The following is a 19493-nucleotide window of genomic DNA, read 5'->3' on the forward strand; positions in this document are numbered from 1 at the left end:
TAAAGCATATTTAATTAAAGCAAAGAAGAAAATAAAGGAAGACAAAAATCATTATAAATAAGAAAATACACACTATAATGTGTTTAAGCCCAAACAGACCAGTAATTGCACAAAAGGATAAATATACTAAATTCTTCTATTGAAAACAAAATTTGTCAGACAAGTTTTTAATTTGTCAGATGTTTTTAATACCTATTATTTATTTGTATTATTCTAATAACAAGCAAATATAAGGTGTCTGGATTGAGGCAGACTATTATTACTTAGAGTAATAACTTCATTGGTCCTCCATGCCCAATTCTCCCCCTTAAGGGTGGTATAACAAGAACCAGATGGTTAGAACTGTACAGGCAATGCGTGTTCTGGCACAGAGCAGAGGAATTCAAAAATCATGAACCTGGGAGTTTATATAGGAACAGTCATACAGTTCCTCCCCGCTCTTCATCCTGAGAGTGGGAGAGGAATCTTATCTTTCTAAAGCAAACTATTTTCTCACGGAAGAGAAATGACAAAGTCTCTACTCTGGAATGCAAGTATTTGGCTCTGGGGTTGATACATTTACTTACCCTTTGAATGGGAGCAGATGGCTCCATTATAACGCATAAAAGCAGCTCCAGGTTTACCACCCTTAGAATGTGAGGAGCAAGTGTGACTGGAGGAAAGAGACATCTTTCTTTGCTCAGAAAGACTTAGAAAACTTTAACCATGAAGAAACATAAAAATATTCATATCGCTTTCCAACAAGTATGATGAACAAAAACAACTATATGCTGCTTATAAGCAATGCATCTTAAATACAAGACCAAAGAAAGGGTAAAAGAATAGAAAAAGATACACTATGCTAACACTAACCAAATCTGGAGCGAGAAGAAATAAAGAATTTCTTATGTTTTTCTCAGTAACTGATAGAATGAGCACATAAAAATATAAAGGATATAGAAGATTTGAAATATACACTTAATAAACCTAAACTAATTAAAATTGTGTTACACTAATAAAAAATACATGAAAACAATATACCCAACATCTCTTTAGAGTAACAGATATACCTTCACATCTGAAATAACCAAAAACTTAAACAAAATTTATAAAACAATGGTTCACAAGACTTGGGGCATCAGGTGACAAAGAAGAGTGACCCCTGAGAAATGGGAAATACAGGAGGCGAATGAGCCTTCTTGTCCCAGCGGAAGTCTGCAGGTGTGGTGCAGAGAGGAAGCCCAAATGGAACCCAGTGCTCTCCCTGAGTTAAGAAAGTCAGTCCAAAATTCTAGGGAGTCCTAGGTTACCAAAATCCACTCATACCACAGTTCAATAATTCCCTTATTATTTTTCAGTCTTTATTTCTATGTTTATTTTGAATATTTTCTACTTCATTGTCTTCAAGTGTACTAATTTTTTCTTGCACAATATCTAAACTACCATGATCCCAACCAGTATCTTTTTCATCTAAAACACTGCATTTTTTCCATCTTTAGAAATTCAAATTGGGTCTTTTTCTTTCATGTTTCCATTAATACTTATGCATAGTATAGCTAAATCTTTCTGCCAGCTTTTTGACCCTATATAATACAGTTATAATAACTGTTTTCATGCCCTTATCTATTAATCCTACCATTTGAATCAGATTTGATGGAATAAAAATTCTCATTATAGGTATAATTTTCTGCTTTTTACATATCTGATGATTTTTTTATTGGATGATAGCACTGGTGGTAAAGAATCCGCCTACCAATGCAGAAGATGCAAGAGATGCAGTTTTGATCCCTGGGTTGGGAAGATCCCCTGTAGTAGGAAATAGCAACCCACTTCATTTTTCTTCCCTGGAAAGCTCCATGGACAGAGGAACCCCACAGGCTACAGTCCATGAGGCCACAAAGAGTCAGAAACAACTAAGCACAGCACAGCACAGGTGCTAAATATATTTGTATTCCTATAAATGTTCCTTAACTTTGTTCTGGGGTACAGTCAAGTTATTTGGAGGTAGACTGACCTTTTTGAAATTTGGCTTTAGCCTTTATTATGTGGGACCAGAGAAACATTTAACCTAGGGTTAGTTTTTACCACTCCTGAGGCACGACCCTTCTAGTTTCTGTCCCTCAGGCTCCATGAATTATGGTTTCTTTTCTGGATAGTAGGAACAGACGATATTCTTAGTTCAATGAATGCAAGAGATGATTGTTCCATTGAATTCTTTCAGGTGTTTCTTTCCCTGGACTCAGTTTCCTCAAATGAATTTTCTCTCTCCCCCTCTCTCTCTTCCCTCCTTCCTCTCCTAAAGTTAGATTACAGTAAGTTTAAACTATATACTTTAAGCCCTTCAGTTCAGTTCAGTTCAGTCGCTCAGTCGTGTCTGACTCTTTCGACCCCATGAACCACAGCACACCAGGCCTCCCTGTCCATCACCAACTCCCGGAGTCCACCCAAACCCATGTCCATCAAGTCCATGATGCCATCCAACCATCTCATCCTCTGTTGTCCCGTTTTGCTCCTGCCCTCAATCTTTCCCAGCATCAGGGTCTTTTCAAATGAGTCAGTTCTTCATATCAGGTGGCCAAAGTATTGGAGTTTCAGCTTCAACATCAGTCCTTCCAATGAACACCCAGGACTGATCTCCTTTAGGATGGACTGGTCGGATCTCCTTGCAGTTCAAGGGACTCTCAAGAGTCTTCTCCAACACCACAGTTCAAAAGCATCAATTCTTCGGTGCTCAGCTTTCTTCACAGTCCAACTCTCACATCCATACATGATGACTGGAAAAACCATAGCCTTGACTGGATGGACCTTTGTTGGCAAAGTTAGGTCTCTGCTTTTGAATATGCTATCTAGGTTGGTCATAACTTTCCTTCCAAGGAGTAAGCGTCTTTTAATTTCATGGCTGCAATCATAATACCACTAAAATGATAAAGAGTTACAGTTAAACCCAAGTGATAAAATGGAATCATAACAAGTACTCAGTATAAATAATAGCAGACATCTTAGGCAAATCTAATACTGTAATATACAAAAAGATAATATATCATGACCAGGAATGCAAAATTGACCTAACATTTTAAAACCAATGTTATTAATTGAATAAACAGATCAAAAAAGACAAAGCATATGTAGAAAAGCACTTGGCAAAATTCAATGTCATTCCTTATAAAAACTCTCAGAAAACTACAAATTAAAGAGAACTTTCTCAACTTGATAAAGATTATCTACCAAAACCTACAGAAAATATCACACTTAAAGAGAACTTCAAGTACAGATGGTTTTTCCAGTGAATTTTAACATACATATAAGAAATACGTCTACACAAATTTTTCCAGAGAATAGAATAACTTTACATTTCACAACTTATATTATGAGACCAGTATAATCTTGATACCAAAACCTGATAATAACATTACAACAAGAAAAATTTCAGATCAATCTATCTCATGAATGTAAATGCAAAATTCTAAACAAATTATCAACAATGGAATCAATGATATATAAAAAGAATAATGTATCACAATTAACTTGGGCTTATTCCAGGAAAGCAAAGTTTGTTGACTATTTGAAAAGTAGTCAACGCAACTGATTATAATTCCCCAGTTAATAGAATAAAGGAGGAAAAAAAATTACATGATCTCATCAATAAATGTAGTAAAGTCATTTAATAAAGTTCAACACTTATTCATTTTTAAAATTAGAAAAAGAAAGCTTAACAAATTAGCCACATCACTGACTCAATGGACATGAGTTTAAGCAAGTTCAGACAGGTGGTACAGGACAGGGAAGCCTGGCATGCTGCAGTCCACAGGGTTGCAAAGAGCCAGGCATGACTGAGCCACTGAACAACAAAGTTAATAAATATTGATGATCAACTGCCTGACATGAAACTCATGATGCAAATACTTCGTAAGAACTTATTTAAACTTGTGCTCTAGATTTCAGGTTTATCTTTTTCATGTTTTGGAAAATTGAAATAAAATCATAATTGTATCTAGCTACCTAGAAATCATCTCTAAGTTTGATACCACATTCATGGAATCATAAGATTGAACATTCTCAGTAATATCATGTACAGCATGTATCTAATAGTTCCAAGAGGCCAAGAGCAAGCAAGGTCTAGCAACCATTATTATCTACATATTTTAATTACAAGGTACTCAATCCCTTCCTTTTTAAATCATCATATATAAGAGATTTTGTTGTCCTCTCCTTGGGTTCATTAGATGCATTAAAAATCTGTCACCAGGAAAAAAAAAAAAAAAACAAATAAGCCACAGAAGAAAACTTTCTTAATTTTATAAAGGATAATTAGTTTTTAAAAATTGCAACAAACACCATTCTTATTAATATTGAAAGATTTACTCCTGATATGAGGAATGAGGCAACGATGTCCACTGTCACCCTCCTATACAACATTATATCTTAGGTCCTATCCAGAGCAATGAGGAAAAGTAAAAAAGTATATAATGTTCTAAAATCAATAGTCACTTTGCAAAGGATGTTAATATGTATTTGAAAACCCAAGAATTTTCAGATAAACTGATAGTTAAAAAATTAATTCAGCCAAGTCAAGCAAGATTACAGTTCAACATGTCAAAATAAATTTTATTTCTATATACAACCAAAATATTAAGAACTATTTTTTAAAGAAAGCATTTTCAAATAATATTTGGATATAGCATCCAATAAAATAGCATAAAATATCTAGAAATAAACCCCACAAAAAAATGCAAAGCCTCAAGGAAAAAAACCTACAAATTTTATTAAGATGAATTAAAGAAGACTCAAAAGAGTGAGGAGATATAACATATTTATGGATTGGAAGAATCAATATTGTATGCAAAATACTGTAAAAAAAAATCAATCCTCTTCAAAATGATATAAAATTCAATGACATCCTAATCAAAATCTCAGCATGTCTTTTATTTTGTAGAGATTGATAAGTTGAATCAAAAACTTATATGAAAATGTAGAGCATAAAAATAGAAAAGACTTGAAGAAGAGTAACAAATTTGGAGGATATAAACTACACATATTAAGTATATTATTAAGCACCAAATAAGACACTGTTGAGTTGGCACAAGGTGAGCAAATGTGCAATAGAACAAAATAGAGAATACAAAGAGTCTCATGCATGCTTCATTTCTAGCAAAGGTGGTATGACAGAATGGTGGGAAATGAACAGTCTTTTCAATAAGTGGAGCTCAACTAATCGGATATTTATATGGGTGGGGGGGAATGTTGATCCCTACCTCACACTATACACAAAAATTACTTCCAGACTTATTGTAAACAAAAAAGTGAAACAATAAAGCTTCTAGAATATAAGAGAAATATATTAATGACCTAGAACTAGGTAAATATTTCTTAAATTGGGCACAAAATATACTAACCATAAAGGACAATATTGATAATGGGACCAAGTTTAAATGTAAAGCTATGTATCAAATGATATCTTAAAAGACTGAGAAGGCAACTCACATAGAGGAAGAAGATATTTTTTGATATATATTTGAAACAAAAAACTCATATCCAGAATATGTAAATAACCTGCATGCTTGGTCGCTCAGTTGTGTCTGACCCTGCCAAGCTCCTCTATTCATGGGATTTTCCAGGCAAGAATACTGGAGTGGGTTGTCATTTCCTAATCCAGGGGCTTCTTCCCAACCCAGGGATCAAATCCATGTCTCGTATCTCCTGCCTTGGCAGGCAGATTCTTTATCACTGTGCCAACTGGGAAGCCCATATGTAAATAACTCCTACAATCATTAAACACACACACATACACACACAGAAAATCCAGTAGACAAATAGGAAAAAGATGAACAGATATTTCACCCCTGCAAAAAGGGGATATCTGTGTGTCCAAGAGGGCACATCAAAAGGCATTCAATTTCATTAGTCATTGCTGCTGCTGCTGCTGCTGCTGCTAAGTCACTTTAGTCATGTCCGACTCTGTGCGACCCCATGGACTGCAGCCTACCAGGCTTCTCCGTTCCTGGGATTCTCCAGGCAAGAACACTGGAGTGGGTTGCCATTTCCTTCTCCAATGCATGAAAGTGAAAAGTGAAAGTGAAGTCGCTCAGTCGTGTCCGACTCTTCGTGACCCCATGGACTGCAGCCTACCAGGCTCCTCCGTCCATGGGATTTTCCAGGCAAGAATACTGGAGTGGGGTGCCACTGCCTTCTCCCCATTAGTCATTAGGGAAACACAAATTAAAACCACAATAAGTTACTACTATACACTTTAAAATGGATAATTTTAAAGCATTGATAATAATTGTCAGCAAAGATAAAGAGCAAATGAAACTCTCACAGACTGATGGTGCAGGTATAAGCTAGTTTACCCAAAAGTCTGCTCTTAAGTATATACCTAATAGAAATGTGTACATAAATGCATTAGAAGATGTTTCTAAAAACAACATACTGGGTTTGGGGATGTTGGGGGGAGTATCTATCAATAGCAAAATGTGTAAGTAAATTGTAATATATTCATATGGTGGAATACTATGCAACAAAGAAAATGGATGAACTAATACTACATACAACATGAATGTACCTTACAAATATGATGTGGAAGAAAATTAACACAAAAAAGCATATACTGTATGATTCTATTTGTAAAAAATTCAAAAGCAAGCCACTTCTCTCTAGTGATGAAAGTCAGAATAGTGTTTAATTGTGTTTGATATGGTTAATGACTGAGAGAGGCATGGAGAGGTTTTGAGGCGCAGGTAATTTCTTGATCTGAACATTAGTTGTTTACATGCCAGTGAAAATTCATTGAACTATACTTATAATTTGTGCATTTCTCTGTACATATTTTCAGCTTCAAGCTTTTTAATACTTACCAAAAAAATAAGATTATAAACATCATCTGTAGCATGATTTTATATATGTAAACCTCTATTAAGAATATGCTAAATATACATAACTACATATGCCAAAATGCTAACAGTAATTATGTCTGGGTGTTGGTTTATGAGTAATTTTCATTTACTTCTTTATACCTTTTGATATTGTCTGAATATTTTTGACGAGAATATATTACTTTCATGAAAAACTAAAAATAATAAAGCTTTAAAGTTCTAATTTTAAAATGGAAAAAAAATGGCATTGTGGCAATATTTAAAGGAGAAAAGAGTCCTAATCTCTTACAAATATATAATTGAAGCATTTACATATGAAATAATACAATGTCTAGGAGATTGCAGGGAGAAGTGGGAAGAAAAGATTTTTTTAATGACCATATATTGGTAATTGTTGAGGCTGAATTATTGTCCACAAAGGTTCATTATACTCTTTTTTTCCACCTATGTGGAAATAATATGTTTGAATAATAAAAGGCTGAAAAACAAACATTTTTTCATAAACAGAGAGTTTGTGTATGGCAGATATTACCCATAGCAAAAGCTATGCATAATCTGTATACAGGCAGAGAGGATGAATTATTAAAGATTTCCTCAAAAATCGGATGGAGTCTCAGCAGGAATCCAAGAAGAGTTTGACATGAAGACTGCTTTCATGCTACATGGAAGGTCCACCAGGTCCCACATGTTGGTCAAGAGTTCAACACAAAGAATTACTGCTTCAAAGGAAGGGATGCCAATCTCCCACCAGCCTAGAGAGATCCAAACCCAAAAGGGCACATAGTGACTTAGAAGATGAGCACCCAAAGCTGACCCTTACTCTAGGGTTTCCCTAAAAGGAGACAAGAAGGTGACTTCTTTCATAAGAATTCAGGACCTAACAGAAACATCAGAGAAGCTTCTTGCCCTTGCAGCTTAGGAGAAAGGTATTGGAGACAGCAACTGTGGGGGGAGGTGGGATAAAGGAGAGAGGAATCATAAATTGCCTTAGATGGAAAGGCAGTGGCTGCTGTGAATTCTGGCCAAAGCTGGAGGTGTCTGAGTGCTGTCTGCAATGGTGGCACAGTAGATCCCTTATGGGACATTGTCTGGTGGGCTCTCACCCTGACTTTTGTCTGCTCTTCATCTAAGCCTGATTAGCCTTGATGTGAGTATGACCTGCCTCAATCTGTCTTTTTCACCAATCTGGCCTTGACACTCTAAGATGCTAGTCTTTTCTATAATCTCTTTTTTGTTAATGGATAAAACCACCACTAGCTGAATTTTCAGCAAATTTCAAGTACAGGTCAAAGACCTTAATTTCTTTTGGAGAAGGGTGCTTGGTAGGAGTAGTCAACACAGCAGCTGAGAAATCTAAAGGTTGGAGACACTTCCATACTCCTTTATAAAAACCAGAAGAATTACACTGTTACCTAAACATGTATGTTTCACTTTGTTTTTTAATCTGAGTGCAACCTAGAACTTGAAGAGTGATTAAAGACAATAAACTAAGGCATTCTCTAGAACAATGCTGTCCAATAGAAATACAATGCAAGCCACAAATGTGAACCACACATGTAATCTTAAATGTTCTTGTAGATAATTTTTAAAGGTCAGAAAATAAACATGTAGATAATATACTTTATTAAATTTAATGTATTCAAAATATTATTTTAACATGTAATAAACATTAAAAATATTAATGAGATATTTTACATTTTTGTGCTACATATTTGAAATCAAGTGTATATTTTACCCTTAGGGCACCTTTCAGTTTGCATGTGTGCTCAGTCATGTCCAGCTCTTTGCAACACCACGGACTCTAGCCTATGAGATTCCTCTGTCCATGGGATTTTTCCAGGCAAGAATACTGGAGCCAGTTGCCATTTCCTACTCCAGGGATCTTCCCGACCCAGGGCTTGAACCTGCCTTTCCTGCATTGGTTGACAGGTTCTTTACCACTGAGCCACCTGGGAAGCCCTCCTTTCAGTTTAAACTGGTCACATTTCAAGAGCCCAATAGCGACACATGGCCACTTCCTCTCTTATTAAACAAGCACAGTCCTAGAAGCCAAGCCCATAATGACTGCTGAAGACTATTACAGCTGAGGGGCTGGGTTTTCAATCATAAGCTGCGCTAACACCCCTAAAGCCCCAGCCATGCCCAATTCCTGGAGAACCCATTGTTCTACTCAAGCCCTAGATGAGACTGGTTCTACAAGGAGCAATAACTGACAATAATTATGAAATTGGTAAAAAAAAGAAATGTTATCCTACTTGGCTATATAATCAAAGTGTAAAGGTTTCCTAATATCTCTCAAAGGTCACTGGAAGCCCAGTGGTTCCAACCACATGACCCTCTGATGGTCACCACCAAAGCACTCAGAAAAAAGTACAATCACATTCTTTTTTACTGCAAAACATTCAGCACTAATCCTGGAAAATAAAAAGAGCTAAGTGAAATACTGAAAAGATACATTTGGGGAAAAAATATAACGATGCGAATTAATTGCAGTTTTAAAGAAAGAGGGAAGGGAAAGGATGAGGTGATGAAGAGGCATGAACTTGGAGCCACACTGTTTGCTCTGAGATGTCTCCAGTCTCAACCCACTCCTCTATAACATAGAACAATGATACCTACCTCTCAGCAGCTGTAACGACTAAATGAGAGAAAACCCAGTGCCTAGCATGTGCCTTGCCCAGAGTAGATGGAAAAAAATGTATTTTTTTTTATTTTTGTAATCAACAAATACTTGTTCAATAGCCAAATATACAGCAGACGCTAAAAAACCCAAGCCTACAAAGAGGTAGTATTATGAACACAGAACAGTGAGTACCACTCAGAGATCTCATCTTTTCTAACAAACAAACAAAAAAAGGCTTGTACCCAGCTCTGCAGCCCAAGCCTTTGCATCTGTTACTTGTGTCTGGCTCATTTATGAAATCTCTAGGGCAACATACTGGCCTCAGGAGCATTGGCTTTTCCAATCTGTTCACCATTATTCTGACTTTTGACAGACATGACACTCAAGGAGAAGGTGGGAAAGTTTCTGGAGGGACTACCAAGCAGATGTGGGCATGTATACCAATCACCCAAAGGTGTAGAATCCAAGGAAACTCTATTACAGAAGTGAAATGATGGCTATAGAGAGTCAGTTACCAAAAATCTTCTTTTCGACTTTCCAGATCACCACTACTTCCCTCATCTCCCACTGCTACTGCTTCAGAGGGCCTGTCTCTTCCCAAGATGCACAAAGCTGAGCAAGGGACACACTGCCATGATGAGCCAGTTATCTCCAGAGAGCTCTGGTTAAGCAGCCTATCGCCCACTGCATCAACAGAAGAGTAAGTCTAGAGAAAGGAAGCATGTGGTCAGGTTACAGGTGTGTGTGCATTGATGCCATGAGGGCTCCACTGCTGCCTACCGATGGAGGGGCTGGTGATGGAGGCACTGGTGATGGAGGGGCTGGTGATGGAGGGGCTGGTGGTGGAGGGGGCTGGTGGTGGAGGGGCTGGTGATTGAAGGGCCTGGTGATGGAGGGGCTGGTGATGGAAGGGCCTGGTGATGGAAGAAGGCTGGTGATGGAGGCTCTGGTGATGGAGGGGCTGGTGATGGAAGGGCCTGGTGATGGAAGAAGGCTGGTGATGGAAGGGGGCTGGTGATGGAGGCTCTGGTGATGGAGGGGCTGGTGATGGAAGGGCCTGGTGATGGAGGTGCTGGTGCTGAAGGGGGCTGGAGATGGAGGCGTTGGTGGTGGAGGAGGCTGGTGATGGAGGCGCTGGTGGTGGAGGGGGCTGGTGGTGGAGGGGCTGGTGATAGAAGGGCCTGGTGATGGAGGGGCTGGTAGTGGAAGGGCTGGTGATGAGGGGCTGGTAATAAAGGTGTCTAGTAATGGTTGCCGGAGAAGGCAATGGCACCCCACTCCAGTACTCTTGCCTGGAAAATCCCATGGATGGAGGAACCTGGTAGGCTGCAGTCCATGGGGTTGCTAAGAGTCGGACACGACTGAGCGACTTCACTTTTACTTTCCACTCTCATGCATTGGAGAAGGAAATGGCAACCCACTCCAGTGTTGTTGCCTGGAGAATCCCAGGGACGGAGGAACCTGGTAGGCTGCAGTCCATGGGGTTGCTAAGAGTCGGACACGACTGAGCGACTTCACTTTTACTTTCCACTCTCATGCATTGGAGAAGGAAATGGCAACCCACTCCAGTGTTGTTGCCTGGAGAATCCCATGGACGGAGGAGCCTGGTAGGCTGCCGTCTATGGGGTCGCACAGAGTCGGACACGACTGAAGCGACTTAGCAGCAGCAGCAGCAGTAATGGTTTCTAATGTGCACAACCTTTTTTTTTGTCCTTGTTCCAGCCCACTTGGCACAGCACTGAGAGCCTCTATTCACTCTTATCTTCCCCTGTGTCCTAGGATCTGGAATCTCCCTGCACTGATCACCTGTGGTTATCTTCCTTCACATATCTGCAGAGGGCAGGCCCTGTCCCGAGCTTCTCCAGGCCTGTCCATCTCCTCCAAGCCATGAGTCAGCACCAGCCCCCAGGGTCCTGCCTCTCACACAAAATGGGTACCTGTGACCAGACCACTGATACCAGAGACATCATGTAAATGAGACCTAGGAGGGGACAGTCAAGGGAGCTGATGAGAAAGTCCAGACTCAGGGGAGGTAGAACTATCTTTCATTGAGTCCTACCAGGTCTCACACACACTTTGCCTGACACACAAAGCCTAATTTAGACTTCAGCCCAGCTCTGTGAGAGAAAAATCATTATCCCCATTTCACAGAAGAGAAAATTAAGCAACTCCAGAATAGAAGTAATTTGTCTAAAGTTATCCCTCCAGGATGGCAGAGCCAATATTAGAAACTAGGTCTCTCTGACTTCACTAATTTTTTCACTGCAAATAGTTTCTAAACTTTCTGTGAACATCTGCTTGCGTCCTAGACCCCAGCAAGTGAGTGTGCACATGCTCAGATGCTTAGTCATGTCCATCCCTTTGCAATACCATGGACTTTAGCCGGCCAGTCTTCCCTGGCCATGGGATTTTTCAGGTAAGAATACTGGAGCAGGTTGCCATTTCCTCCTCCAGGGGTTCTTCCCATCCCAGGTATTGAACCCCTGTCTCCTGCACTGGCAGGCAGATTCTTTACCAATGAGCCACTTGGGAAGCCCCCAGCAATTGGGAGCACCTGAGTAATTCAATAGGCTGTGAATTGCAAGGGCAGTTCTGATGGAATTCTCCTCTTTGTCGTGGGAAAAGTCACTCAGCCAAAACTCTCAACCATGGTGATCCGGTGCCCAGTGCTCTGCCTTACTGACAAGGAACACTCCTCTCCTTGAGACCTTGCCCCACTTCTGTCAGGGAGCCTTCGGGAATCCACTGGGCCCAAGAGTGCCCTGCAGGAGCCCCAGCCCAGCCCAGAAGCTAAACCATCCGTGACCCAAATCTTCTCAAAACCGAGAATTTTCTCATTGGAAGGAGCCTCCAAAGTCATTTCATCCAACTCCTCAGTTGAAGCTAAGGTCTTCCTGACAGGGACCCCCTGTCTCTCATGCCCCTCCTTCCTCTTGTAGAGATTCTCCCTACTTCTCTGCCTGATGGGGACGTCCTCCAGTGACCGGAACTCGCCTCCTCCCTAGGGTACCAGCATCCCCCTTGGTCAGTGCCAGCCGGAGAAACCTCTTGTGTTGGGCCCCAGGCCGTCTTCCTGAGGCTTCTACACATGTTCTATTTCTACCCCTAAGGATGTGGAGAACAGGGTTTGTCCCCTCTCACTCACAATAGCCCTGGGGAGACAGTCGTCATGCTTCTTTGAGTCCTTGGGCCTACAGACAAGACCTCCTTGTTTCCTTCCACCATTTCTCGCGAGACACTCATATCTCGCGAAACACTCATTTCTCGCGAGAGACTCCTTTCTCGCGAAGCTTTTACCTTCACACCGTCTCCAACATCCTCCACTGAATACACTGCCACTGACAGGCCTCTGATAGTGAAGATACTGTTAAAAGCCGTCGTCATTTGCTGCAGTCCTCTCATCTCCTTTCTCTCTCTCCCTGTTTCTCTTTCTCCCAGGTTCATAATGAAAAAAAAAAAAAAAGACCAGGTCCTGCAGCCTCATCCTCAGCAGCCCCGTGGGGCTCCAGCAGCCAATTTCCTAGCATCTGCATCCTGAGCGCACCTGGGGCTTCTCATTCCAGCCCCACCACTACTTCACAGAGACTTCTGCTACCAGCCAGCGGCAGAGGAGATGGGCCCATACAAGCAGAAACTTTCATTTGCCAGGACTTGGCAGGAACTCAGAAAACCTTCACAACTCCTTGACTGGCTGTGGGACAAACTGTCTCTTCGATCCAACTGAATAATCCAGTATCCAAATAGCAGGGGACAATCCAGGGCAAACAAGGGTTTCCACACCAATGCCCCTAGAGCAGGGAGGGGCACACAATTTTCAAAGACATTCCTGAAGCTCCCTGCCACAGAACACCTCCTCTTTCTTGGGACACCATGAATGAGGGAATTGTTAAGCGAAGCAGCAGAGACTTGGCCTGGATGTTGAGAAGACACCCTGAGTTACAACCTGGGAGGCTGAGACACATGACAAAGTTATCTGAGGACCCCCAGGGAGGCTGTTCTTTGCTCAGAGTTGAGGGGGCAGCGTGGCACTCCATTCCCCATGCAATTTGGGAAGGTCTCTCAGACACAGAGTGGGTATCATGAAATGCAGCCTAAACCCACACATATGTATCATTCCTGCTCCCCACAGTTACACAATTAGCCTGCATAACCACTTGAGTGGAGGGAGAGGTAGGAGCCAACCTCATCCCTCCTGTAACCTGGCTGTGATATCACCCCAGTTCTGGCCAACTTTGCCAAGAAGCATGTAGGGGACACCAGGGGACTCTCAATTGGCTGAAGAAGCCCTGGAACCACTGCCTGCCCTATTTGTTTTATATGCTACCTAAGACCTGCCCCTGTCCCCAAGAACTTACAGTCAGTTAGGGGACACCTCATACCTGGCAATAGAATGTTCAGTCACACTCCAGGCCACTGAGAGCAAGGCATAGACGGTCCAGGGAGTTAATCACATAGTAAAGGCCGGAGGAGTGATCCTGCAGAGAAAGTGGGATCTTCAAGGAGGACACACATGGGAGGTCTAATCAATCACTGGGCCAATATATTTGCTCCAGTAATTCCAATTATGTTGGCCCAGATCAGGCTATAATGGCAAACACTGCCCTGGATGGGCCACTCAGGTCCCAAGCACCGCCTCCCTCACAGCCCACCAGCTCATCCCAGCTCCCAACTCTGGGCTCAGTGGCCCAAAGAACACTGTGCAGTGAGGGCCAGCCCTCTTCCGCAGCTCTCTCTCTCTCTCTCAGTCCCAGGTTTCTCTTTTACTGTATAGTTCCAAGCACTATCTATTCATACCCCAGCTAAAAGCATCAGGAAAGGCTCTGATAAGTCATCCACACCAGTGGTTTGCCTTTTAAAGAACAAACATGTGAAACGTTGAAATGAAAAATTCTTGGGCATCAGAACATGGGTAGAGGATATAGTTCTGGTTCAGAAAGCAGGAGGAGGAGCTTCTAAGGTTCCACATTTCCCCTGTAGGCGACAGCTTCCTCTGATTCCCAGGAGGCTCTTGCTGCCTCCAAGAGCTGGGAATCTCACTGAATAACAGCAATAGGAGAGAGCAGTGTCCCTCCAACCCCCATTCCTAGGGTGGTCTGTGGGCAGTGCCCGCACTCAGCCGTAGGTACCCCTCAGCAGACCCCATCGCTGCCACAGCACAGTTCACTGTGTAACCCTGGGAAGAGACCTTCTCAGACCTGAGAACAAGGTCTCCCTCTCCTTGTTTTCTCACCTGTCAGACACGGGCCTTGAACTGGATGGCTCCTAAGCCCACTTGCTCACAGACATTCTGGTCACTTGGGTCTCTGGGCTGTAGCTGTAGGAAAGATCATATTCATCTTCCCCCTCGCCCTCTCTCTCTGGTGACCCACCTTCATCAAGGAAAAAAGATGCAGAAGGTAGGTGCTTAAAGAACTCTCTTTTCTTCCTATCCCCTTCCTTGCAGGCATGCAGGAGATGGCTGGAGGGACAAGAAACTGAGTGGTAGGAAGAAAACCTGGTAAGTCACTTAGATATTCTTTTCCTGGGCTAAGATAAAGGGGAAGGGAAAAGAAGTACCAGAAATTGAACCCAATACCCTAACCCAGTTAGGTCCTAGTTTGAACAAGCGTGCAGTCCTGAGTCTACCCTGGGGCAAAACACATGGACAAGAGGAGGCCAGGATCACACTCTCCTTCTCCAGACTAGGCTGCACCAAAACAGTTTCCACGGAAAATTTGAGATGTCTTGGCAGGAGGGTTGGCAAAGGGGTTAAAGCTGCAGACAGGCCGCTAGACTTGCAGACCCATAGGGCCCCTTCTGGTTCTGGCATTCTGTGAGAAGTTATACCTGGCCTGGGCCATTAGAGGTCCCTGAAATGTCTGTGATGTCCACCTTGCCTATCCCTGCTCAGAGCCCCCTGCCAGCAGAGGACCCAGTTTCCAAGGCTGGATGCCCATGCAGGTCACCGTCAGCATAACTGCCCACCCCTCTGTGCATACCCCTCCAGATCCCTATTTATAAACATGGCAGAGGCAGGCAAGCTGAGGAAACAGCCGTTTCTATGCTAACTGCCCACATGTGACCTGAGGGTTAGATTGCTGCTTCTGCTGCTGCTGCTAAGCCGCTTCAGTTGTGTCCGACTCTGTGCGACCCCATAGACAGCAGCCCACCAGGCTCCCTCATCCCTGGGATTCTCCAGGCAAAAACACTGGAGTGGGTTGCCATTTCCTTCTCCAATGCATTAAAGTGAAAAGTGAAAGTGAAGTCACTCAGTTGTGTCCGATTCTTGCAACCCCATGGACTGTAGCCTACCAGGCTCCGTCATCCATGGGATTTTCCAGGCAAGAGTACTGGAGTGGGTTGCCATTGCCTTCTCCGGAGGGTTAGATTATGAAACCATAAAACTGCTCAGAAAGCAGGGGAGCTGGAGTCCCTGAGCCCTTAAGGCAGAGAAGAGCCCAGCCTCCTGGTCTAACCTAGATTTGAGCCTTGGCCTTGGACACTGAAGGCCCACATGGCTATAGAAAGGGCTGCTGGCCCTGGAAACCAGCCACCAGTGTGACTGCACTTAGAACACTGCTGTGCCCAAGCATGGGGCCAGCACGTGACCCCCTTAGCACAGTCAGTACTGCACTCAACCAGCCTGCCCTCGCCCCCTTCTTTCCAACCCAACCCTGTGGCAGGGATGCCCAGTCAAAGAAACATAATCAGGACTCAGGAGATTGAGCTCTGGCAGATGTGGACCTGATCGCCTAGCTCATCCCCCTCTCTGAGCCTCAGTTTTCCCCTAACAGCCTATACAACCCCAAAGGCTCTTCCAACACATTGCCCTTCTAAGAGGGAATAGTGTGAAAGTCGCTCAGTCATGTCTGACTCTTTGCAACCCCATGGACTATACAGTCCATGGAATTCTCTAGGCTAGAATACTGGAGTGGGTAGCCTTTCTCTTCTCCACGGGATCTTCCCAATCCAGGGATCAAACCCAGGTCTCCTGCATTGCAGGCGGATTCTTTACCAACTGAGCCACAAGGGAAGCCCAAGAATACTGCAGTGGGTAGCCTATCCCTGCTCCAGCGGATCTTCCTGACTGAGGCTTCTTTACCAGCTAAGCTATCAAGGAAGCCCCATTCACAGTGACGTGCGTGTAAGTGATAATGTATAACAATTTCCTCTTCTTACTTAGAAGAAGAATCTCTCTCAGAAGAATGAAGAGACAGAAATAGAATTTCAGATAGAAAAATAAGCCAGTCAGGGCACCCTCTAGAGACAGAAAATAGGTAAAGATGTCCTGTGACAGGAAGAAAAGATTTGGCCTCATTATTTGGCTGCATGCATGCTAAGTCGCTTCAGCCAAGTCTGATTCTTTGCAACCCTATGAACTGTAGCCCACCAAGCTCCTCTGTCCCTGGGATTCTCCAAGCAAGAATACTGGAGTGGCTTACCATGCCCTCCTCCAGGGGATCATCCAGACCTAGGGGTCAAACTTGCATCTCTTTTGTCTCCTGCATTGGCAGGTGGGTTCTTTACCACTAGAGCCACTGGGAAGCCCTGAGTCCCTCACAAAAATAGGCAGGAAAAGGAGGTGGTCATTAACCCAAGCCCATACCCTTTTGTAGGCAACTCCAGGACTGGACAAAGCAAGTACCACCAGATGCCTTCCTGCCACTCACCCAAAAACTGTTCTCTGACTATTTGAGCAAAAGAGCTGGCTGCTTCTGGCCAACGCCACAGCCTTTGGCAGAGGGGTGGAGAAGGAGTACCTGAATATCCATTTTGTATACAAAGGATACTAGATTATCAGAGCATCCAGTCCCATCACTTCATGGCAAATAGATGAGGAAACAGTGACAGATTTTATTTTCTTGGGCTCCAAAATCACTGCAGATGGTGAATGCAGCCATGAAATTAAAAGATGCTTGCTCCTTGGAAGAAAACCTATGACAAACCTAAACAGCATCTGAAAAAACAGAGACATTACTTTGCCAACAAAAGTCCATATAGTCAAAGCTATGGTTTTTCCAGTAGTCATTTACAGATGTGAGAGTTGAACCATAAAGAAAGTAAGTGCTGAAGAACTGATGTTTTTGAACTGTGGTGTTGGAGAAGACTCTTGAGAGTCCCTCGGACAGCAAGATCAAACCAGTCAATCCTAGAGGAAATCAACCCTGAATATTAATTTGGAAGGATTGATGCTGAAGCAAAAGCTCCAATACTTTGGCCACCTGATGCAAAGAGTCGACTCATTGGAAAAGACCCTGATGCTGGGAAAGATTGAAGGTGGGAGGAGAAGCGGTGACAGAGAATGAGATGGTTGGATGGCATCACGAACTCAATGGACATGAGTTTGAGCAAACTCCAGGAGATAGTGAAGGAGAAGGAAGTCTGATGTGCTGCAATCCATGGGGTCGCAAAGAGCTGGACATGACTTGTGACTGAACAAGAAGAACATGGTGGCTCGGTGGTAAAGAATCTGCCTGCCGATGAAGGAGATGCAGGAGAACTGAGTTCAGTCCTTGGGTCGGGAAGACCCCCTGGGGAAGGAAATGGCAACCCACTCCAGTATTCTTGCCTGGAAAATTCCATGAACACAGGAGCTTGGTGGGCTACAGTCCAGGGGTTTACAGAGTGGGACACAGTTGAGTGACTGAACTCACAAATACAAGGACAGTCTTACAAGATGGAAGTTTAAAAAACAGTAGATGCATACCCACCTGGCATAAGTGGGTAGAAACAAAACCTACCCATGTGCTTCAGTGATTGAGAATAAAGAATTGCAGCTCATACAACCCAGTAACAAGCAAACAAACAACTCAATCCAAAAATAGGCAGAAGACCTAAATAGACTTTACTCCAAACAGGACACACAGATGCCCAACAGGCACATGAAAAGATGTTCAACATTGTTAATTATTAGAAAAATGCAGATCAAAACTGTAGTGAGGTATCACCTCACACCAGTCAGAATGACTATCATTAAAAATGTACAAATAATAAATTCTGGAGTGTGTATGGGAGAAAGCGAACCCTCCTACACTGTTAGGGGGAATGTGTATTGGTGCAGCCACTGTGGGGAACAGTATGGACGTTCCTTAAAAAGCTAAAAATAGAGTTATCATGCTGCTGCTGCTGCTGCTAAGTCGATTCAGTCGTGTCCGACTCTGTGTGACCCCATAGACGGCAGCCCACCAGGCTCCCCCGTCCCTGGGATTCTCCAGGCAAGGACACTGGAGTGGGTTGCCATTTCCTTCTCCAACGCATGAAAGTGAAAAAATAAAGTGAAGTTGCTCAGTCGTGTCCTACTCCTAGCGACCCCATGGACTGCAGCCCACCAGGCCCTTCCATCCATGGGATTTTCCAGGCAAGAGTACTGGAGTGGGGTGCCATTGCCTTCTTCGAAGTCAGAGAAAGACAAATACCATATGATACCACCATTTGCATGTGGAATCTAAAATACAATACAAACGAACTTATTTACAAAACAGAAACAGATCATAGACACAGAAAACAAATCTATGGTTACCAAAGGGGAAAAGATGTAGGGGAAGGATAAATTAGAGTTTGGGATTAGCAGATACAAGCTCCTGTTTATAAAATAGATAAACAACAAGGACCTACTGTGTAATTCAGGGAACTACATTCAATGTCCTGGAACAAATCATAATCAAAAAGAATATACACTACATATAAATATATACATATATATTTGTTACTATTGTTTACTCAGTCGTATCCGACTCTTGGCAATCCCATTGGCTGTAGCCTGCCAGGCTCCTCTGTCCATGTGATTTTCCAGGCAAGAATACAGGAGTGCATTGCCATTTCTTCTTCCAAAGGATCTTCCCAACCCAGGGACCGAACCCAAGTTTCCTGCAAGTCTCCAGCATTGGCAGGCAGATTCTTTACTTCTGAGCCACTAGGAAAGCCTATATATATATATAGGCTTTCCTATATATATATATAAAAAATATATTTATACATATAAATATATAAATATATATATTCAGATATATATATATATCTGAATCACTTTGCTCTACACCAGA

The sequence above is a fragment of the Bos grunniens genome, chromosome 15 (genome assembly GCF_055505025.1).
Source record: "Bos grunniens cultivar Pamir isolate PY7600 chromosome 15, Bosgru_T2T1.0, whole genome shotgun sequence".
NCBI classification, from domain to species: Eukaryota; Metazoa; Chordata; class Mammalia; order Artiodactyla; family Bovidae; genus Bos; species Bos grunniens.